The sequence below is a fragment of the Macrobrachium rosenbergii genome, chromosome 17 (genome assembly GCF_040412425.1).
Source record: "Macrobrachium rosenbergii isolate ZJJX-2024 chromosome 17, ASM4041242v1, whole genome shotgun sequence".
NCBI lineage: Eukaryota > Metazoa > Arthropoda > Malacostraca > Decapoda > Palaemonidae > Macrobrachium > Macrobrachium rosenbergii.
The window spans coordinates 12,378,770-12,403,769 of NC_089757.1; the positions used below are offsets into that span (position 1 = coordinate 12,378,770).

The 25,000-nt window shown below is 37.0% G+C and overlaps 1 protein-coding gene across 7 annotated transcripts in view; it reads left to right on the forward strand.

Moving 5' to 3' along the window:
• Positions 1 to 25,000, forward strand: part of LOC136847739 (protein shisa-like-2A) — a 438,013-nt gene that overhangs the window by 26,832 nt on the left and 386,181 nt on the right. For all 7 annotated transcript variants that reach the window (XM_067119602.1, XM_067119609.1, XM_067119605.1 and 4 more), the window contains exon 3: positions 23,952 to 25,000. This exon is cut by the window's right edge and continues 240 nt beyond it. The gene's annotated coding sequence lies outside the window, so the exon portion shown is untranslated. The remainder of the gene's footprint in view (positions 1 to 23,951) is intronic.

Genomic DNA, 25,000 nt, shown 5'->3' on the forward strand with positions numbered 1-25,000 from the left:
AGTGAAAGGATGGTCCTATGCTAAACTGTGTTCTCTAATGGCAGAAAAGGGTGGTTTGGAAAGGGGAAACCTAGTTCTAATAGAAAGACCTCTGTGTTCCAAAATTCTGTGTCTGAGCCAGCGGGAACTAGATCCCACGTATCGCAGACCACACTGCGAACAAGTGAACAAGTAAACGACAAAGGAATTTGAGACCTCTGTTTATAGGAAAAGTACTTTTACTGGCTTGGGATTGAATTACCTCAGTTTTTCGCCAAAGTTGTATAAGATGAACTCAATACGCACTTTGATTAATAGAGCCTACAATGTTTGTTGTGATTTTAATTTATTTCATCAAGATATGATTTTCCTCCAGAATTATTTTTCTGAAAACTCCTATCCCATTTTTGTATTTTACAAAGTTCTGAAAATTTTTTGAAATGAAAAGTTTTGTCCCAGACCGTTGTACAGTACTGCTAGTAAAGATGTAAAGTACATTAAATTGCCTTACCTTGGTCATAGTAGCTATATGGTCCGAAAAAAGTTACAAGAAATACTTAAGCATTGTTTCCCTCAAATCAGTTTCCGGTTTGTGTTCTGTAATCCTTTTACAATAAGATCACTTTTGAAAGAGAAACCTACTCTGCCTGTGGACCTTAATTCCTGTGTCGTTTACTTGTTCACTTGTTCGCAGTGTGGTCTGCGATACGTGGGATCTAGTTCCCGCTGGCTCAGACACAGAATTTTGGAACACAGAGGTCTTTCTATTAGAACTAGGTTTCCCCTTTCCAAACCACCCTTTTCTGCCATTAGAGAACACAGTTTAGCACAGGACCATCCTTTCACTGACCTGGATTTTCGGGTACTGTCTTTTTGTTCAAATAGACTGGACCTTTTAATTTCAGAGTCGCTGACTATTAAAAAGATGAAGCCGGAATTGAACAACAACTCGTCTGGTATTCAGCTAGCTATCGTGTAATTTCATAGTAGGTACTCAATTAGGTCGTTAACTATTTTACTTTGTGAGTGGTAGTTTGTTTACATTTCACTTTAGTTTTATTTTCATATTTTTATGTTTGTGTTTTTAATTTTTCGTTATTTTACGTCTCACCCTTTTAGTTTGTATTTACTTGTTCATTTTATATATTTCGTTAGTAATTTTGCTGAAGATTTATTATGACAATTCGTTTTATTGTAATTTTGTTGATTCTCATCCTTGTCGGTTTTTTCAGTCTGATGATGAGGTTTTATACCTCGAAAGCTCGTACAATAAAGAATGTACTTCCTGGTCTTGGCAATATTATTTATCATTAAGCTAAGATTTCCAAGTAGCCGCTTAATTACCGAGACTATATATATATATATATATATATATATATATATATATATATATATATATATATATATATATATATTTATATATATATTTATATATATATTCACAGGTATTAAGCCAAGGATATCGTTTAACATCCAGTCGGCTATACCTCGAGATTAACTTAGACTCGAAGGGAATTCTAACTGATAAGTAATTCGTCACCAGGTGATGGCCCAGTGGTCTAAAATCACTGTGCATCGGTGTTTCTAAACCGGGCGGTGGTTCGAATCCCATTGGTGACGAAGGTCTTGTCAGTTATAATTCCCTTTGGGTGAAGTTATTCCCGAGGTATAGTGAACTGGATATTAAATGATATTTGTGGCTTAATATTTGTTAATGTAAAACAATGTCACGGTGTAGGTAATAAAAATTCATATAAATATTTACATAAACTTTGACAGGCCGACCCAACCATCATTTATTATATAGTTCAATGTTTAGGTCGATAGTGATAACGGTTTTAAATGAATGCGACAAGACAAGACCTTTCTGTCTCCGCCGGGATCGAGACTTCAGCTTCTCGTTTGTGGGAGAGAGAGAGAGAGAGAGAGAGAGAGAGAGAGAGAGAGAGAGAGAGAGAGAGAATACTATCTGCTCCTCAAGGAATTCGCAATAAAGAGGAAATATATTGTTAACCGTTTCCAATAGGGCGATGGTGTTGTTGAAACAAGAACGGTTTATCCTCTCCCGTGTCCCGACTGCATGCGTGAATGCGTCTGACTCTTGCCTCGGCTTCAGCAGCGTCGCCGCGTCGTTTGGCTTCGCAGACTGGACTTCCCTTTGAAAGCGCTCGCCTCGGCTGAAATTCTAAAACGATCTCGGAAATGAATGTGTGACATTATTTAAGAAAAATTGACGAGCAAACCACAACGTGTAATAGAGCAGAATTTATTTTTACCCCTTTTTTTTTTACAGAAACAAATAAAGAGACTGTTTCCGGTGGGGGTAAAAAAAAAGTTGTATTTCGAAAGGCAACAATACAAGAAAATAGTACCGAATTTCGGTGGCTGTACTGCACGGTGGATTTCCCGCCTTCGGACCCCATCTCGTAAGGGTGGAAGTCGTGTCTCCGGCTGACAATTAGGAGGTTTGGCCTGGCATTCTGACGCCTGTTTGATGACTGAGTGTCGAAAGTGCCGCCATGTTGAAGCGAGTCCTCCTCTGTCGAAGATTATTTATTTATAGAGTCACTCGGAGTTTCTCCCCTTGTGACGTGGAGTGATTTTTGGAATTAGTTTGGCCGTGGTCCTTTCCTTCATTTTTGTGGTAATGGAACACCCTCCGACACGGTTCTTTCAACAATATTATCCGTGCAAAACTGCATGTGCGAGATGTAAATGTGTGTTTGTTTATATAAGGCTTGCTTTCCGAGTGTATATACTTTGGCTGCTTGGATGTGTGACACTGAAAGTTTAGACGTTTGATTTATAGTGAGCTTATATATAGCATGTTTATTTTTCTAGCAGAGTTTGTATATTTTGATGCATTTTTATGTCTGTCACTTTAGCCTTGCCTATTTTCCTTCCCTTTTCCTGTTCCTTGTGTAATTTGGGCCTGGGCTAGAAAATGGTCCTGTCTTTCCATTCCGCTGGGCTCTGTGTTAAAAGAGAGCGTGCAACATGTATCAGAACGTTACTTCAGTTTTATATTACTTCAGCCAAAACCCCAATGTTGAATCATTCCTGCACCGAAGGGAATGGCCTTCATAAGATTTTTCCATTAGCGCAGGAGTTTGGCTGTTTAAGAGATTTTCCATTGCACGGAAAGTTTCTCAGCTGGGCGTGATGATGATGTGTGTGTGAAAGGGAGAGAGAGAGAGAGAGAGAGAGAGAGAGAGAGAGAGAGAGAGAGAGAGAGAGAGAGAGCGTGGCATACATACTTGAATAAATAGGTGTTTTCAGTCAAGGTGTCATACGAAACAATTTTGCCCAACGAGAGAGAGAGAGAGAGAGAGAGAGAGAGAGAGAGAGAGAGAGAGAGAGAGAGAGAGAGAGAGAGAGAGATTGCAATAAACATATGCATTTATGCGAGCCTGTGTAGTGGACATTCATGCACGTTACTTCATGTTTTAGCCGAACGAAATATCACGAGAAAGATAGAAAAATCATTAAAAAACGTTCTGAGTCTTTAATGCGACAGATAGAGAGAGAGAGAGAGAGAGAGAGAGAGAGAGAGAGAGAGAGAGAGAGAGAAATCAGTGTAGAAGGGTGGAGAGGGATAGGGTGTTTCTATATGTCTAGTGGGTCGTTAAGTCCCCCGAATGGCGAAAACTCTTTAAAATGCATAGAATCCGAAATGCGTCGCTTGCCAGTGTACTCGGGAAACGGCGAATTCGGCTTCATAGGAATCCATTCACGAGTTTCCAGCGAGATATAACGGAGTTTGATGTTAAATTCTGTAACTTCAGCTTCGTCTAGCTCAGCCGATTTCTTGACGTCTCAACTTCAAAAACATGTCGAGTAATACGCATGGCCTCCCCAACCCCGACCGAAAAAAGGTCTAAAACATTTATTCACGAATTTTTAACGAGATGTAAGTAAGTTTAACTTCGACTTCAGTCAGTTTTGGGATTCTTTTCTTTCTTCGTCGCCCCGTCTCGTGTAAACACATATTTGACCTTCCCCCTAACCCCCCAAAAAATAATCTTTCATAGGAATCCATTAACTAACTTCTCGGGATATAACAAAGTTTGTTGTAAATCCAAACTTCGTCCAGGCATATATATATCGTTCTCATTTCCCCTCTCTATCACTTCCTCCCCCCCTTCACAACTTGAATGATTAGCGGGAATTATTCTTATCTCTGGGATACTTTTGTTTGACCTCCGCCAGCAAAATTGGGCGAAAGTTATTCGTTCAAGCGTTTCCGGTTCACCGTCTGCCTAACTTCTGGTGTGTCTGTGTCTGTGTCAGCCCACACAGTCTCGAAATGTTATGTAAGAATTGCGATGACATTTTGTGGATCGTTGCGTCTTGAGCCAAGAAAAATTTAAATTTTTTTTTTTTTTTTTTTGGCTAGGTATTCACAGTCAAACTGATGTCTTGATTGTATGCTTATCATGGGAATAACCTGATTGTGTTCAAAATTGCTTATTTACAAATGGTAAACTAGTTAGTACAGGGGAAATGAAACCTTCGAGTAGGTCACATTTCTAAAAAGTTTCAGCGTTTCAAATTGACCATTACCCAAATCCACACGAAATATAATAGACTGAGATTGATTGATCTAAAGTTACCTGCGATGACCCTTGGCCATGACAACTACAAAACACCGGTTTTAGGCAGAGCGCTTTCCATATTGCGTTTATGTGATTTTTTTCATTGAAATTGTTTTGTGGAAGTCAACGAAAGAACATTGGGGAAAGTAAACGATGATGTCGAAAAAATTCAGAAGCCACGTCCCAATCCGGATACCCCTGTACGGGGATAGTGCCATCAGTGCACCTCACGGGGTGCACTGTAGTCATTACTAAAGGTTCTTTGCAGCGTTCCTTCGGCCCCTAGCTGCAACCCCTTTGATTCCTTTTACTGTACCTCCATTCATATTATCTTTCTTCCAGCTTGCTATCCACCCTCTCCTAACGATTTTTTCAAAGTGCAGCTGTGAGGTTTTCCTCCTGTTACACCTTTCAAACTTTCCTACCTTCAATTTCCTTTCCAGGGCTGAATGACCTCATAGGTCCCAGTGCTTCGCCTGTGACCTAAACTCAATATTCCATTCCAATCCCGATACATCTCCAAACCGAATCAGCTTTTGGCCCACGCCACCCCCACCCCTAATTTCATTCAGAGTAACTAATGGCTTATGGAGAGAGAGAGAGAGAGAGAGAGAGAGAGAGAGAGAGAGAGAGAGAGAGAGAGAAAATGAAAGTTGATAGGACGACGTTTAAAATATCTGGCGTTGTTGTTAATATTGATAATATTATATATATATATATATATATATATATATATATATATATATATATATATATATATATATATACATATATATGGTATGCCCATGTATGTGTATAATTATTGTAGGCTAAGCGAGAAGCCATGACTATTGATGAGAGTAAAGAATGTTTTGAACACGTAACTTGTTATACGTTTATGTATATATATATATATATATATATATATATATATATATATATATATATATATATATATATATATATATATATATATATATATATATATATATACACACACGCTCTTGGTCTGACATTTTATGAATTTTAGAGAGAGAGACTAAGAGAGAGAGAGAGAGAGAGAGAGAGAGAGAGAGAGAGAGAGAGAATTATGTTGGTAGACTCGTATTATAAAGTATTCCATATTCGATCGTGTATATATATATATATATATATATATATATATATATATATATATATATATATATATATATATATATTTATACACACAGATACATACATACACCAAAGTCGCACCCAGCATCGGTATGACTGCGACGCAAGTATAGCGCACTGCTGTAAAGAAGTAAAGACCTCTTCGGGGCACCTAAAACGAGCCAAATCACTATTTAAACGGGGCAGCAGTTACTGATGCGTGCCAGAGTGACACTTTCCCATTTAAAGGGAATGTGAGCCTTTACCAGAACACGGGGCGAAAGTTGCTTTCGCAGGAGATATGATCCCAACATTTCAACTTTTGACACTGAAATATGTTTTTGAAATGTCGTGATGCATGTGCCTGCAAGGCAAGGAAAGATGGCAAGGGTGTTTATATATTATACGTATATATATATACAGTGTATATATTTGTGTGTGTACATATACAAACATAGACACTATATATATATATATATATATATATTATATATACATATATATTTGTGTGTGTGTGTTGTGCAGTATGTATGCATGTATTGTATATACACATACATGTACGTACATGCATACATACATGTAGAGATGTATATTTACTGTATATATGTGTATATATATATATATGTAGAATCTACTGGTCACGTTTACCAGACACATATGTAATTCTAATATATAATGAAGAATTCGAGAAGTTAAGAGGGCATTGTGGCTATTAGAATTACATATTATATATATATATATATATATATATATATATATATATTATATATAATAAAAATTGATAAATGTTATTGAACTAAACATGAATGAAAATTAAATTAGGAAATGAACTACAGAGAACCTAATAAAATAACGGATAAATAAATTCATTCACGCCAAGCAGTTTTATCAGTTTCAATCCACAAACCAACTTACAGGACCGTCGTGAGAATCTTTCAGTTCCTTTTATGGAATTCGGTTTAGACTTCCTTTAAAAATGCCCGCGGCGTTAGCCTTTGATCTTTGTCGTCTTTGCTGAGTCATGAACTTATTTCTGCTGTTCTTTATTATTGCCGAATCCCAATATATAATATATATATATATATATATATATATATATATATATACATATACATATATATACTGTATATATATACATATATGTATATATATAGATGTACGTATATAATATAAAAAAATGTATGTGTATATATATGTATGTATACATACATCATATATACATATATATAAATGTTTGTTTTCTCGTGCATTTTTGTATATCTTCACACGAGTGCGCGTGGTTCATTCTGCATGTTTGCATGTCTATGCTATAGGTAGTATTAAATTAGAAACATGTATATGCTATTTTTGCAAAACTGATCAGGTTTTAAAGAACTAACTGTTATAGTTAGCTAGTATAAAGAAATTTAATCTCTCTCTCTCTCTCTCTCTCTCTCTCTCTCTCTCTCTCTCTCTCTCTCTCTCTCTCTCTTGTTCCCTTTGTCTTCCCCTCTCCCCCCCTTATCCTCCCAAAATCGTCATTAGTTTTCGGCCCCATTAAGCCAATCTTGAGTGTTATTTTATTAGCATTTTCGTCTTTATGACCTCTATCAAGTAGTCGAAAGGGATATAAGGGGTTATGTCGTAAAATATTTATATCTAAAGTTAATGAAGGTAAATCATGCATACTCTGCAATCCAGATGGCACCAATGGACTTCCAGACGTCTTCTGGGCGTGTTCATTTCTCCGGGCTGAGATGGCGGAAAGCAGCTGGCTATCTATTGTAGTTGTTGTGATTGCGAAAATTAGTCTACGACCCATTGCCCTTTTGAATACCTTCTCGTCGCGTTCACTTTGCTGTGATAAGGTGGATGAAAACAGTCTGCGCCCATCGTACCGGCTGTTGAACATGGCTGAGTGGTCAAGCTTTAATTATATGGCGAATAAGGTGGTGGTATAAAGCTGGATTAAAAAAATGTTTTAAGGGTCTGAATAGGTGGGCGGTTAATCTTGAATCAATTAATGCATTGTTGATGCATAGAAGGTCTATGGCGATCTTTCAAGTTTAATCCGAGGCAGTCTTAATAAAGGTCCATAATAGTTAAAACTGACTTCAGTACTGTATATGCATTGACTAAGTTAACACTTATATAATTCAACTTTGTAAAAGGTTATCGTAATAATCTACTGAATCCCTATATAATTCAACTTTGTAAAAGGTTATCGTAATAATCTACTGAATCCCTTTTGTCAGTTACCAAAGTTTCCCGAATTATAACTGCTGTAGTTGTTGCCTACGTGTGTACGTAGGCTCATTTTGTAAGGTGGCCAAGTGGTTGCTTTTGGGGACTTTGTTTTCATTGTGTACTAATGAAATTATTCGTTTGGGTACAAGATAGTACATTGTAATATTTCTCTTGTAGTTTTTTTATAATCCCGTTGGAGTCAATTAGTAAATTGTGGGCATTGTTTTTATAACAAACTTTGTTAATTACTATAATGTTCTATATATATATATATATATATATATATATATATATATATATATATTATATATTATATATTAGTATATATATATATATAAACTGAATCACGAAAATATGGAACGTGATATTAATTAGTAAAGATAAAATCCACGAAGGAAACTTGGGCAGTGTAATGAAGCCAAACTTAGCAGACTGAAGAAATATAAAAGAAATTTTACAAAGAAAGATTATGACAGATGGTCCAACACTTTATAGAACTGCCAAAACAGGATTAAATATTTAAGAGGTTTTTACAAAGGATTTCAACCGTTCAGGAGCAGGGACAGGACAACTGACCACTAAACATTTTTCTTTAACTCCCAAACTTTTTGCAAGTTAGTCACTATATAATATATATATATATATATATATATATATATATATATATATATATATATATATATATATATATATATATATGTGTGTGTGTGTGTGTGTGTGTGTGTGTGGTGATGATGATGATGATGGTGATGATAATGCCGATTCATCACACATTTAGTTCTCACATCGTTGGATATTGTTCTCAGCTATCTTTGGGTTAAAATTCCACGAAGTGGTGTTTTTATTATTCCTGGTTACTGACAGAATACTTCCTGGTTACTGACATGCCTCCCGACTTAATTCAGTAAAACACTCCCACCACAGTCATCAAAACTTCGTTTTGAGGCAGAACTTCAGCAATCTTAACCATATTAAAGTGTGTCTGTCACATTTCCCAGTATAAGGGAAGTCAAATGAACTTCAGTGTAAAACTGTGGAACAAAGTTCAAGTGTGTCCTTAGTTCTAGGGTGTGTCCATACTGTATTGTTTACTTTTTATTTTTTTTTTTCCCCTTAGGGTCACACTCCGCCGAAGGCTCTCTGCGAGACCCACAAGCTAAACTCGTGGTACACTTAATAATGCAGACACATTCTGAAAATTTTCCGCCTTATTAGACAGCTTGCTCCATATTAATTTTTCAAATCCATACTGTCATAGTACTTAAAAAAATGTAGTCTTTAATTTTTTCTTGAAGGACCTGATATTTTTAGCCCTCCTGATACCAAGTGGGGGGCTTTTATTGCATAGTGTAGGAGCTGCAAATTTAAAGGTTCTAAAGCCTGTATTTGAATTGTATATTGGCAAACCTTACATCTAGTAGATTTTTTACTGTATTGAACAAGCTACTAGTGACATATTGGCAATATCAGATACTAAAATGATATTCCTGTGAAGGTGTCTTGAATATGATTCTCATAAACAGTAAGACCACAGTGCGGGTAAACCGTGAGGGCAATACGTGTATCTGCTTTCTAGAAACATTCACCGCTATGAGCAAAATAGAAGGACATCATGTATGTTCCCAGAACACATTTAACTCCTCGTGATTACTTTATTGCCAGTATATATGCAAACTTATATACATACATACATACATTATATATATATACATTATATATATATATATATATATGTATATATATATATATATATATATATATATATATATATATATATATATATATATATATATATATATATATATATTGTATATGTAGGTGTGTGTGTGTGTGTGTTGTTTGTTTTTTGGTTTAACTTATGTAACTGCAGAACACCAAAAGTAAAAAATACATTATTATGACCGGAGGTCATTTGTAAGCTAGAGGTTACATTTAAAAAAAAAAAATTATACTTTCGAATTGGCATAAGCCCATTGAAATTCTCAGCAACAGGTGTGTATGCTAAAAGGCTGAGAGCGCGTTATTACCAAAATTATTCTAGAAGTATATATGATGCCGTAACTGATGTTCTTCATAACTGCGTGAAGGTAAATACACCCTATTACTAATATTTTTATGAGCATGGTGAGAATCCTATCAGAATATACCGTAACTGCTCATGACTATTACGTCTTTAGTCAACGTGAATTTTAGTTTTAGTTTGAGTGTCGTAACGTGCGTATGTTGTTCAGAGGTAATCATTTCGAAGTGTAACCTGTTATCCGTAAAGTTTGACTGCCAAACGCAGTCATCGGCAACAATAAATCTAACACCAGTGCGATAGCCTGCTCAGAGTTTCATATAATTACCCAGACCCTGTTAATGACATCTGTGAAACGCCCCTCTTTGGCATGTTTTCCTACATGTTTATGAAGTTTGCGACAAAGAACGCGGGTACTAGTTTACTTGACTTAGCAGAGAATAGTCATGGCTTAAGGCGTGTTGTCATATATATAAACGTTTAAGGAAAGAAACAAATGGAGCAACAACCCATATATTTGAGCAGGATACGGGAGTATGGACGGATGAGGCCAACTGAAGCCCATAGATATGGGGCGAACTCAAGAATTTCCGACACTGAAGTTGAAAAGTTGCCTATTCAGAATATGTATGAGTCTGAAGGGACTTGTTACTGGTAAATGATGAAAATGGCAGGGATGTATTTTTTGTCCGTTTTCTTTTAAAGCTTACTGTTCATGGTAGCTAAGTTTTGTCTTGTTCCATTAAATTTCATGCCAATACTACTACTACTACTACTACTACTACTACTACTACTAATAATAATAATAATACTACTACTACTAATAATAATAATAATAATATCATTATTATTATTATTATTATTATACATAATATCTTCCAACACTTAATAATACTGCTACTAATACTACTACTAATAATAATAATATTATTATTAGTTAGTAGTAGTAGTAGTAGTAGTAGTAGAATCGGATCAAGTGCTGGAAGATGTAAAAGTAAAAATTGTTTTCTGGAAGCTGTAAACTTGGCTGGATGATTAGCTCCTGATAAGACAATTTCAAGGTCATTAGTGAAACATCTGTGTGGGTAGGAAAGTCTGAAGACATGAACTTTAAATTAATAATAATAATAATAATAATAATAATAATAATAATAATAATAATAATAATAGAAGAATGTGTTCTGTAGGAATAAAAACAGAAAAAACTCATTTGGAAGCTGCCATATTGACAAGATTTTAGATTTATTTAGACATTTTCTTAAGGCTAGCGCTGTACCAGGGACATTACTCGGTAGCACGAAACAGACGAAAGAGCTTCGAAGGACTGAATGATATATTTAAATAGCTAAATAAATAAACTAAATAAAATTTGGGAAGGCCACTGATACAGGCGAGGGAAAGAACAGGTGAGAGTACCCCACAACATAGAGGGTTACTGTTAAAATTTTTGTAGAAAGGAGCAGATTAAACCTAGAAAGAATTAGCGAAGGAGCAAAGCCATAAGAAGAGAAGTTTAGTCAGGAGTGTTGTGGTGTGTCGAGGATACTTGAGGACGTACGGATGTTTGTCTGCTGAAGTTCTCTTCAGCCGTCTTAGACCACATTGATTGTGCTTCGAATTCACGTGCGGGGAAACATTCGAGTTTTGTAATCGTTTTCGGTTTTAATTAACTGGTGTTAATGCGGTACTCTCTCTCTCTCTCTCTCTCTCTCTCTCTCTCTCTCTCTCTCTCTCCTGTCTTCATAGTCGTTATTACACTATTAATATTTCATAAGTATGTACTGACAGTTAAAAGGCTGGAAATAAAGATATGGGTTTCATTATGTGCAAATGGCATTACAACATTGCCCATTGATATAAATAATCGTTGATACCATCTTCAAAAAAAAGCTTCGTATACTGTTCATATCCATATAGAAAGAGTATTAGATTCGTTTAATAACGAATGCTACTGTAGCGTTATTAATCAATAAAATTTAGAAATTACTGGCAGATGAGGATTCGGAATCCCGTGGGAAAAGAAATTCCCTCTGAGTATCCAGTATTTTTTTCTTATGTAAGTAGAGGAGTATCGCCATCTTGCTCCTGCAGGATGCTGAGATGAATATCATCCCTCGGTTGGGATCTGGTCTTATAATGTAATACAGTACTCAGAAGTAAAAAAAGAAAATACTATTCTTGCCATTGTCCCCGGGGTCGGGGGGTAGTAGTGCCGCCAGTGCACCTCATGCAGTGCGGTGTAGGCATTACTTTAAGGTTCTCTGCAGCGTTCCTTCGGCCCCTAGCTGCAACCCTTTCATTCCTTTTTACTGTACCTCCTTTCATATTCTTTTCCACCTTACTTTCCATCCTCTCCTAACAATTTATTCATAGTGCAACTGCGAGGTTTCCCTCCTGTTTCACCTTTCAAACCTCCTTTACTCTCAATTTCCCTTTCAGCGCTGAATGACCTCATAGGTACCAGCGCTTGGCCATTGGCCTAAATTCTATATTGTATTGTATTGTATTCTCGGTATTCTAATAGTCTGGGTTATTTCATTAACTGAGCATTTTAGGTTTGAGGAGGAGGGCACTGAGATTGCAATGCCGGGCAGAAAGGACATAATGATTCCAAGTGTGAGAAAAATGACGATGTAATTATAATGTTAATGACATAAAGAGGTTTTCAGTGTAGAGACGATGGGGCTATAAGCGTGAGGCTGAGAAGCTTAATAAGTGTTAGAAGCAGAGGCACAATAATCGTGAATGTGAGTCGAAGAGGGATAACGAGATTTGTAAGTGTGAGCGGAAGAGAAAGCGATTGTAAGTGTGAGAGGCACTTTCTTGGGAATTGGTAGCGTGAGTGGGTGTGGCACTGGGACTGGAATTTATTTTAGTAAAATGTGCTCTTAAGTGGTAAAGTGTCCAAGACAAAAATAAAAAGTTGTTTGATCTTCTGTAACCAGGTAACACTTTATAGCTATCTTCACTGCTGTCAAACCACTTTTCATCGTAATCAAAGTCCCCATCATCATTGTAATCATCGTGATTAAAAAGAACAACAGAATATTGGACGTTAATATCATCACAGTCGTCACGTTCATCATTATCTGCAAATATCATCATCCGTCGTCATCCTCATCATCCTTAACCCTCAAGGACAACTAATCATAAATCTTTGCCCCTGCCCTTTATTGCATTCCTCTCTCTCTCTCTCTCTCTCTCTCTCTCTCTCTCTCTCTCTCTCTCTCTCTGATACGGTAACTTTTCTTATCTATTAATCCACATTCTAATCAAGCCGTTTCTCATAAATCCTGGGTGTTAATCCTATTATCTCGAATTAAATCTTATTCCGCGTAGGTTCTCAGTGTAGCGAAAACACGTGGATTAGTGTCAGTGTTTTTTTTTTTCCTTCTGTCTTTATTTTCATTCTGTATATTAATACTAATACACTTTCCGGTAATATTTTTTCAGTTTTTTTTGTCTGTTTGTCCTGTTTATTTATTAATCAGCGTATCCACGCCGTCGAGAAGGATAGTAATGTAGAAAGGGTCAAGACGGCAAGTCCTTACCGAAGAGACGTTACGTACCGTCCCGAAGACCGGACTAAGATAACCCATTATGCATGCTTACATAAGGGCCAAGGGTGTGAGAGAGGCTGAGCCCAAGCTGGACGAAGGGTAATCTTAACTTGTAGTTTACTACTAAATTATTATCGTGGCTACACACAAAAGAGATACATACGCATTGTACTATATATATAGTAGGATAGTCCTCTAGTCAGCTGGGCTGGCCTATTTTTCTGAAGTGGCTCATTCTTTTACACTTTTTATTTATTAATATTCCTCAAATGGCTGTATCAATAGTGTGGTGGTTTACAATGGTTTTAAAGACTCTGGTTTGAATCTTCACGAGGATTAGGACCTCCAAAGCTTCTTGTTTGGGAATGGGTCACAGTGATGCCAGATGACTAATACAGGAGAAGGACAAGGCATTAAACAAAAAGGTAGTTTTTATCAGAAATCTTCGGTATTCTGTCATGAAACAATATCTGTTTTAAAAGTGAATCATTAAGCCATAGCATGGTGTAATTACCGGTAATGAAAATAGCTTTGCCGTATCTTTGTAGAGGATTTAAGTCAGGACGTCTACAACCTTATTTTTTTACGACTGATTGATTGACCTGATATTATAAACTGGTTTCGCAAATAATGTGGTCATTGATGCCCGTCTTCTTGTAGCTTCGTCGACTCTGGCGAGTGCCATAAACTCCTAATTACTGTATATAGCCCATTTTTACCCCTAATGGCAGTGATATCTTTAATCTCTCTCTCTCTCTCTCTCTCTCTCTCTCTCTCTCTCTCTCTCTCTCTCTCTCTCTCTCTCTCCAAATTTCTGTTTTCGCTGTCTCTCCGAAACATTTTTATTCTTCTTGGTCCTCTCTTTAATTTTGTCGTCTCTCTATCTGTATCTCTCACTCTTTGATCAGACTCCAATCCTTCTTTAGGCTTCCTCTGAGGTGAATACTAATGGCATCTTGTATTGGAACCTCAAGGCGTTTGTGCTTGTGAGCTATCGCCGTTCTCAGATCTCTCTCTCTCTCTCTCTCTCTCTCTCTCTCTCTCTCTCTTCTCTCTCTCTCTCTCTCTCTGCTTTTTGGGGATTCCTTTTTGGGGGGGGGTGCCAGGAAATTCTCTTCCACTTCCCGCTACCTCGACTTCCGTCTCGTCACCCTTCCTCCTAGACCTCTCCCCCATTTCTCTCTCTCTCTCTCTCTCTCTCTCTCTCTCTCTCTCTCTCTCTCTCTCTCTCATTTCTCCGTCAGAAGAATATTTGCAATCTCTCTCTCTCTCTCTCTCTCTCTCTCTCTCTCTCTCTCTCTCTCTCTCTCTCTCTCTCTCAGTCAGGAGAATATTTGCTCTCTCTCATTTCTCCGTCAGGAGAATACTCTCTCTCTCTCTCTCTCTCTCTCTCTCTCTCTCTCTCTCTCTCTCTCTCTCTCCCCTTCGGTGGGGGATTTTTTCGGCGAATTCCCGGAATGTGGAATCCCTTCAAATTCCTTACTTACCGATAATTCGGGGGAGAGGAATGAAGAGCTGATAAATCCCTCTCTGGTCTCATTCAAGTATCTCATCTGGATTCTTTTGAGGTTATTTGAATTGGTGAAATAGATCGCCGGGGTTCTCATTTCTCTCATACGTAGAGGTTTTGATCCCCTCCTCGTCAGCTTTCAAAGGGCTTGATCCCCCGGCGGAGCGGAGTACTTTGGGCACGTTCTGTTAACTTCCGTTGGGTCTCGGTTGATCTATGAATTGAATTGCGCACCTGGTATTTAGTCGAAAGTTGTGGGAAGCAGTTGGCATGATGCAGGCATCCTCATCCCAGAATAGTACTTGAGTCTAAAGGAAAACTCATGGCGAACACACGTCATAAAAGGAAAAGTCTTATATATATGTATATATGTATGTGACGATGTTGGCTTCATTTGCATTTCTTCAAGAACCAGAACCCAGTACAAATAATGAGATAAAGAAATGGAAGAATTTAAACAACTGGCATCTAATGATACCCAATATAAATTCATTGTAATATTCAGGAGACTGAAAACAGACTATTTTGAATTACCAGTTATCCCGAAAATAAGCGAGCACCACCCATCTCCGGCATAAACAAATATCATTTTAAAAACCTCAGACTGTCACGGAAAACGGAGCACGAATGACATTAACCTGGGAAATCACGCGCGGACTGAATGTCGCGGAAATGCAGGAATGTGCCTCACAGAGAGGAATGAGCTGCGCAGGACCCTACGTGGATCTCGCGAAATCCTCTTAAGCGTTCAGATGTGCCAGGCATTTTGCCCAGATTATGACGTCTGTGCCCGCATTAGTTGTATTTTGTTTGCTTTTTCTTTTTATTCTTTTCCATTTTTGCTGCTGCAAAGGTCGTTTATATTGATTGTGGGAAACAGGCTTTCAAACCAGAATAGGAAACATTCAGATGTATTTTGAGTTGTAGTTAGAATATTTTTCATTTTGCTGTGTACATTGAAATCAATGTGTAGTATTTCTCTAGGTTATAGTATTAAATCAGGTTTGAATTTTGATATGCCAGTAGCACTTGCATCCAAATGCCGTATGCGAACCCAGACTATACTAGAGAAAGAGGAAAAAGAGATAGGAAAGATGGTTGGACCCAACTAAAAAGAAACACATGACTTGCCTCTTAGGTAAAAGGTTATGTGAGGGATAACACAGGAGGAGAATTCCAGTGCTAAACAGTAAGTAGAAAAAACGTGAATGGAACTCGAAATATTTCCCTTTGTTTTCTTTTATTTTAATACCGACTCTCGCCCATCCATCGTCTGGCTGAAGTACGTCATCTTAAATGACGCCTATCTTTGTGGAAGGTAATCTATTCTTGCGATAGACATTCTGCGTATCCCGAGTAAATCCTTATGGTGGCCATAATGTGTACTGTGATGCCTCCAACTTAATCGTCTGGCGTAAGAATTGATAGTCCCTCATGGTTTGTTTACTTTTTGTCGCGGGTGGCTGAATGTCGGGCATAACTCAGTAACCATCCTCTTAAAACGAGCATCCTCGACTTTTTTGTGTTGTAATGAGAATACTTTAGCTGAGAGAGAGAGAGAGAGAGAGAGAGAGAGAGAGAGAGAGAGAGAGAGAGAGAGAGAGAGAGAGTACATCATTTGAGTGAGATATTGAGGAACCAAAGACACTTTAATTGAATGAAACATTAAGACCAACCAAGACTGTATTTGTCGATTTAAAAAAATTTTAATTTCCTTCTGTGTATTTATAGCTCACGAACTGAAGGTTTGAGATAAATTGAGATTAATCCAAATTAATTAGTTCACGGAGAGATTAGCGGTAGCGGTAAAAGTGGGTGACAAGAGGAAAATGGAGAAAAGGGTGATTGTAACCTGTCTTCGTAATTCAGTTTTTTTTTTCATAAAGACGAGTTGGGTTTTTTGTTTTATTGTCTATACACAATGCATACATAATACATACATACATACATACATATACTTATATATATATATATATATATATATATATATATATATATATATATATATATATATATATATATATATATATATATATATGTGTGTATATATATATAATATATACAGATATCTATCTGACTTTCTATCTCTATCTATATATATATGTATATATATATATATATATATATATATATATATATATATATATATATATATATATATATATATATATATATATATATACACACACAGACTGAGAATCAGCATTGAGTCAATGTATGTGAAAGTTGCAAAGTACGTATGGTGGAGTATAGATGCAATATTGTGGAATCAGAAAGTCAGAGTGTTGAATATCAGATGCTGGCAGATGATGCAATTTCGGTTAGGGATGGCGAGGAGGATCTGTATAAACTAGTGAAAATACTTTTGTAAAAGGAGAAAGTTGAGACTAAATCTGAACCCGAGTTAAATTGTGAGGATCATGGAAACCAGGAAGTTGGAGAAATGACTGTTAACAGGTATGTTGGAAGAATGATTGAGGCTGGAAGGCAATAGGTTGGTGAAAAAAAAGTTTGATTTTAAAGTGTTTGAAGGAAGAAAGGGAGAAAGAAAGACGTCGACTGTGCTGGTTAGAAGGTGTGCAGGAGGTACTGGAAATGGAAAGCCTTTGTATGTGTAAGGAATTCAGTACGCTGCTGATGGTCCGCCGTTGTACAGTGCGTGTCTGAAGCATCTAATGCTGAGGATCGTCTTTGCACCGGATTTCATCTGCGATTGACGGGTCATATTTATATATATATATACATATATATAAATTATATATATATATATATATATATATATATATATATATATATATATATATATATATATATATATATATATATATATAGTTTATATATATATATATACTCTTTATATATAAATATATATATATATATATATATATATATATATATATATATATATATATATATATATATATATATATATATATATATATATAATATATATATATATATATATATCTCCTTCTATCCTACAGGCAAAGTTATTACTGTACTTAAAGTCTCCAACTCTTTTTCCAACTTCATCCTGGGTAAGATAAGAACATCAGGTTTCCCGTCACGTTAAGGACCTCTGCGCCTAAAAATAGAATCATCTTGACCTCCCCAGTATTACTAAAGGTAGCCATTGCAAGAGCAAGCACAGAGGTTATCAGCAGACAGTTGCCCAGTTGCAGTCTTGCATGCAAGGACCGTCAGGTGCGCTAGATCTCATGGGCTGATGAGCAAGTGATGCCGACAGAGAGAGAGAGAGAGAGAGAGAGAGAGAGAGAGAGAGACGGCATTAATTATGAAAGCCTCTTTCGGGTCAGGTATCTGCGAGTGTTCGTGGATTTGCTGTTTTATTTTCGTGTTTTGAGCTGAAGAGTCGTAGTGACGTTTTATATTTTAATTATTTATGATCTCATTGATAATACTGCTGTTGGTGCATATTGCTATGATCGTGGTAGTTCGTTAGATCATACGAAGGAGTATGATCAGTAACCCTGGTATCAATGACATGAGATAACCTGCAACATTGCCCTCTCTCTCTCTCTCTCTCTCTCTCTCTCTCTCTCTCTCTCTCTCTCTCTCTCTCTCGGCATCAGTAACCCTGGTAGGAATGACAGCAGATAACCCACAATGCTCTCTCTCTCTCTCTCTCTCTCTCTCTCTCTCTCTCTCTCTCTCTCTCTCTCTCTCTCTCCGGCATCAGTAACCCTGGTAGCAATGACAGCAGATAACCCACAATACTGCCTCTCTCTCTCTCTCTCTCTCTCTCTCTCTCTCTCTCTCTCTCTCTCTCTCTCCGGCATCAGTAACCCTGGTAGAAATGACAGCAGATAAACCCCCAATCTCTCTCTCTCTCCTCTCTCTCTCTCTCTCTCTCTCTCTCTCTCTCTCTCTCTCTACGGCATCAGCAACCCTGATAGCAATGACATCAGATAACCTACAATGTTGCCCCCTCTTTTTCTCTCTCTCTATTCTCTCCCCTCTCTTCTCTCTCTCTCAATACGACGTGAAAGTTGATTAATCAACCACGGTGTACAGTCACCCCTTCAAACAATAACAATATCTCTCTGGTCTGTGCTTTTAGTTTTCGGACTGATGAATTTCCAAATTTTACATTGCACATAGATTAACTGTGTACCTTGCAAATGTATACCAAGTACTCCCATACGTGTATGAGTGTTAGATTTTGCGCATTTATTTCAATCTATCCCTTAAACCATCACAACAGGGAGGCTAATGTGACCTCAGAGAAAGCTCTCTCTCTCTCTCTCTCTCTCTCTCTCTCTCTCTCTCTCTCTCTCTCTCTCTCTCTCTCTCTATATATATATATATATATATATATATATATATATATATATATATATATATATATATATATATATATATAAACCCCACCTCAACAGGAATAACCTCATTTAGACCCGAAAGAAAAATCTGTGTCTTAAGAGACGTAATAAAAACCCCCAGTAACATTACACATAAACAAGGTTCTTCTCACCCCTCGCCTTTTCCTCTGGCCTTTTTGAAAAAGAAAAGCGTCTCTCTTTCGCCTCCCTCCCCCCTCTCCCTCCCTCCTCCTCCCTCCTCCTCCATCCCTCCCTCCCTCCTCCCTCCCTCCTTCCCGGCCGTCCTCTGTCATATCATCGTCTTGGAAAAGATGGAACTAACGTGTAATTCTTTTCTTGAATACAGCGCGCGCATTGGCCGGCTTAAGGCTGCCGGGGGAAAGTTGGCTTATTTCCGGTTGCGGCCATGGGGTGGGTTCCTTTCTGGGTTCCTTTCCTTCTAGGTTTTCATCCCCCTCCTTCGTTCTTCCTCCTCTGGTTGCTATTCTTCTTACTTCTTGCGCCTGTTCTTAGTCCTACTTGACTTTCTGGTTCTTCTCTCCTGCTTGTGTTAGGACTCTTAATCCCCTCCTCGTCATCGTTCTTCCTCCTTCCTGGTTGAAACGGATGAGTAAAACAAAAAGAAACAGAAAATGTTTTCTTTTGTTTTTCTTACTTTTTGCTTCTGCCTGTTCCTCCTTTGCCTCTTCCCTCTCCTCATTTTCTTCCTGTTCTCCCCCTCCTTTTCATCCTGTTCTTGCCCTCATTTTCTTCCTGTTCTCCCACTCCTTTTCATCCTGTTCTTGCCCTCATTTTCTTCCTGACCCCTCCTCCCGCCCCCCCTCCTCCCCGGCAGAGCCACGAGCAGCATTTTGCGGTCTCTTTCGTCTCCTTTTTCGGATGGGTTGAAGAAGAAAACATGGGGCACAAAGGATTGAAGTGGCTGAAAATGGCCGATAATCCAGCAGTGGCGAAGAAATATGTGAAGGACTGGATGCACACGAGTCTCCAGAATGGCGCAAATGGGGATTATTTTTCTTTCCTTCACCATCGGCGTACTTAGAAGGCCCTAAACATGGACCAGACGTTTGAGGGAATTATAGTCGTATCATTTTCTGATAACTCGTCCCTCTATCTGAACGTGTGTCGGGTATTTGAGGAAATTATTCTCTTGTTTTCTGATAAGTTATTTTACGATTGGGAAGGCATAAAACATGGGAAAAAAAATTGGACTTGAAAACCTATAATCATTTTTCGAAAATGAGTGAAATTATATCTCGATCCTCCCGCTATAACCTTTTTTTTCCATTTAAAATATTTTAAACATGGCTGGACTTTTGGAGAATCAAGAACATAACTAATACTTTTGCTGAATTAAAATATTAATAAACGTGGAACGGCATTCGAGGAAATTATACAGGTATTTTCTGATAAATAATTGTTCGGCTATCAAAACCTTACACTGATTAATAAATATGGTCAGTGATAAATATTTGTCAACTTGAAAAGGCTAAGAGTTGAAAGTTTAAGATAATTGTTCATGATATTTTTTGTTCCATTACATTTTTCGGCTTACAACTCTGTAAACATGGCCAAACGCACGAAAATTATTCTCTTATCACATTCTGATAACGCATTTTCGGCATATGAATCAAGAAGACCGAAAATTAGAGTGAAGTTCATGTGTATCATGCCCTGATACATCTTCTTTCGACCTGTAAATCCCTAAACAAGACCGACGATGTGAAGAAATGATTAGTGTATCATTCTCCGGTAGCATTTTTCTACAAAATTAATCAACATGAGATCGAGGATGTTGGATTCAATCAACGTGGACATCCTCATAATGCTGTATTAATCTCGAGCAGAATGGGTCCTGTACACAGATCCTGAAGCTTATGCGTCGGATTAGGGATCCCGTTGATTACGTTATTGACACAGAGACCCGGGATTATCAGGATTTAAGGAGAAGGGCCCATGTATATGCTAAAAGGATTCCGGCTGCTTAGAATGTGTGCGGCCAACTGTGTTTACGTCATGATCAGGGGATAAGGAGAGATTTCCCAGAAATTTGCTAAAATGTGTACAGTTTATTTCGGATTCTAAGTGGTGGGAATCTCTTCTCTCTCTCTCTCTCTCTCTCTCTCTCTCTCTCTCTCTCTCTCTCTCTCTCTCTCTCTCTCTCTCTATTTAGATTTTGTAAGAATGATGCTGAAACACGTCTAAGGTTTGTCAGAAAATGTTTCTGTGCATCTATGTATCATTCATCAATTCACTAATAGTGATTAAGTTATTAATTTCTTGCCTCTCTCTCTCTCTCTCTCTCTCTCTCTCTCTCTCTCTCTCTCTCTCTCTCTCTCTCTCTTTATTTAGATTTGAAAGGATGGTACTGAAACAGGTCTAGAATTTGGCAGAAAATGTTTCTGTCCAGCCATGTATCTCAGGATGCCCAAAATTTGGTAGAAAATATTTTACTTCAATTCAAACATTAAAAAACTTGGTAAAAAATTTCTCGTAATCATGCAAGATTCTGGATGTGCGATAAATCTTTTTTATGCCAAAATCTGGCAAAATTAAAAAAATCCATCCAGAATTCGGTAAGGATTTTGCATCTTAGCCGGCAACAAATTTGGTAGAAAATTGATTTTACCATTCTTCCAATGTTTGATGAGACTTTCGTATTATCGTTAGCCGAACATTTGATTGAAATTATTTTTTACTTAAACTAGATTGAGAACTTGTACTAGAAGTGTTAACCTCAGGGAGAATATTTAATAGGAAAATTCCTTATTCATACAAGGACATGGTGAGAATTGCAAATCCTAATAGGCTGGAAATTTGGTAGAATGTTTATATTTTGTTTTGTGGATCTTTTACAACATTCTGAAGTGTACAGTATACTGTACATACATTTCAATTCTGAATGAAAAGCTTAATATTTATTTAACCACAAGTTGGTTGGTGTTGTGATTTTTATTCTACGTGGTTCATTTTACATTGATATAACTTCTGTATTTTCGATCCAGAAAATTTTGTGGCAATTTTTTCATTTTTTCCTAAGTCTTCAGGTATTGCAAGACTTAGTGGGTCATGTTTTGTGGAGTTTACACAAATTTCGTTAACAAAAATTCATCAGAATTATTTTTTATTTATTCGCGAGTCGGTGAGTGTTCGGAATATTATTGGTGCATGCTCAAGAATTATTTTGTATTTTAAAAATTGGTGAATGTTATGAAAGTTCTTCGATGATTTTTATGTGAGTACGAGTTTTTTTATAGTGGGAATGTTGAAGGAAAATCTACAATATTTGAAGACGCCCAGGATTAAAATAGTATTTAGAATATGTTGAATAGTGTTATAGACAATAAAGAAATAAAATACTGAATGATAAGTAGATCGAAGAAGATTTTAACAAAAGGGAAATTTGCATGAGAATTGAGTTTTTGATAGTTTAAAAATTCAACACCGAACCTGTGAAAGTAATAAATGGGACGGAAGAAATATATCGAAAAAGTATTTAGAGGAAAAAAGGATAATGAAACTAGGAAAATGGAGGAGGAGGTCGAATGCGAAATGTTTTTATTTTTATATTTTTCTCTTTGGTGATCAATCTTTACTTGATCTTTATCTCTTTATCCTTTGCATATCGTAATATATTAATTATTATTCCGTAGATGCTTGTTAATTGTTCTTTATGCTTATTACTAATGGATCTATCTCAATAATAATAATCATAATAATATATAATAATAAATAATCCAGCTGTGACAAATGCATGTGACAAAAAGACTTTTTTATGGCAGTAATAATAATAATAATAGTAATAATAATAATAATAATAATAATAATAATAATAATAATAATAATAATAATAATAATGAATTAAAAAATAATAATTATTATAATAAAATAAATGAATAAAAATTCCTAAAAGAAAGAGAAATGAGGTCAAACCGACCAGTAACAGAACGAGAATTAGAAATAGAAATTATTCTCCGGCGAAATAAGACGGAAAAGACGAACCAAATTCAGGGAATGTGTTAAGGAAATGGATTACACTAATGGATTTACCGAGTAATCAATGCTTTAATCCCAACAGGTTTCATCAATCTCTAATTCTCTTCTCGCTTTACTTTCTGGTTTTTGTTTATCTTTTGGCAAAGACACTGACAATTTTCCTCAGTCTTTTCGCGGTGATTTTTCAAGATATTTTAGATTCCACATTTTTACATTTTTCTCCATTTTTATTTTTTCATTTATTCATTGATTGAAGAAAGATGCTGAAATTTTTCTTTATCGTTTCACCAATTGTATTTAAGTTTTAATTCTTTGACCTCTCTCTCTCTCTCTCTCTCTCTCTCTCTCTCTCTCTCTCTCCAGTTTTTTGTAAGGATGATACAGAAACATACGTGGTAGTTACGTATAATCATCAGTATGCTCTCTCTCTCTCTCTCTCTCTCTCTCTCTCTCTCTCTCTCTCTCTCTCTCTCTATAGTTTTTTGTAAAGATGGTACAGAAACATACATGGTTGTTACGTATAGTCATTAATACTGTTTACGTGAGATTGTGATCATCGTGAATTTGCCCAGACTTTTGTAATAATATACTTTCTCTTAATCTTTGCAGATAAGCCAGCGAAGTGTGACCAACCGTCTCAAGGAAATGCTCACATCAGACCCCTGTGAGGATTTTATTTACTCCGGCGGCTCTCATCCTCAGTGTGGCCCATTGACTGTGGCGTTTGGAACCTCATAAGGCTTGGTGTGTTTCAGTAATGATCGACAGTTTTTTGTCATAAAGATTCTTTTATCCGTATTTGGGACTGGCATGATTCTATGATCTCCCGTGATTGTGTTTATATGAATCTTTTTGTTATGGAAAATCGGTAGTCGTCGACTTGAGTGAGAGACTGGGTGAGCATGGCAGGACCTGGAGGCAAACTCTACATTAAATAAAAAAAAGGTGGGGGCTGTTTTCACGACTTTGAGAAGTAAGTCGTCGGAAGTCGTCAGAAGTCGTCGAAGTGAAATCTTGTGCGAAGATGAGAAGGCCCGAAGAAACGGCGAGGGAAAGAGAGAGAACAATGGCTCCGAGCGAGTGGATCGGCAGCAGTCTTTTCACGCCTCATTTCGCCCATCATCGCGCGCCAGGAATATTGGTCTGAGTTCCTCGCTGCAATGAGCTGAGAGGAAAAGGTGATGAAGAACAGATCATGAGATTTGTGAGGGATGGTTCTGCCGATAGCTTTGCTGCTGAGACTGCCGCTACTACTGTTACTCCTGCCGGTGTTTCTCCCGCGCGAGGGTGTAAACACGTCGTTCTCCTGACGAAGACATCGGCTGCCAAACATTTCTCTTTAAAACATCAGATATTATTCTCCTTTTGCTCGGGCTGTCAGCTGTTGGGTGTTCTTTATGGAAGACATGAAACGTAAGAAATAAAGTGAATCGACTCGAAAAGCAGTTATTCAGTTTAAAATACTTAACAGTTCGAAACAGAACCTGGTGAATTCTTTTGTTTGCGAAGAATTACTGAAAATTGCAAAGTAAAGCTGTTCTGTGTAAGCACCCCTTTTAGCAAAATCAAAACGTGAAAAAAATAATGTATGATAATCAAAAACCAAACACGATAGTTCAAAGATAATGATACCATGAACAGTTGAAGGATTACTTAAG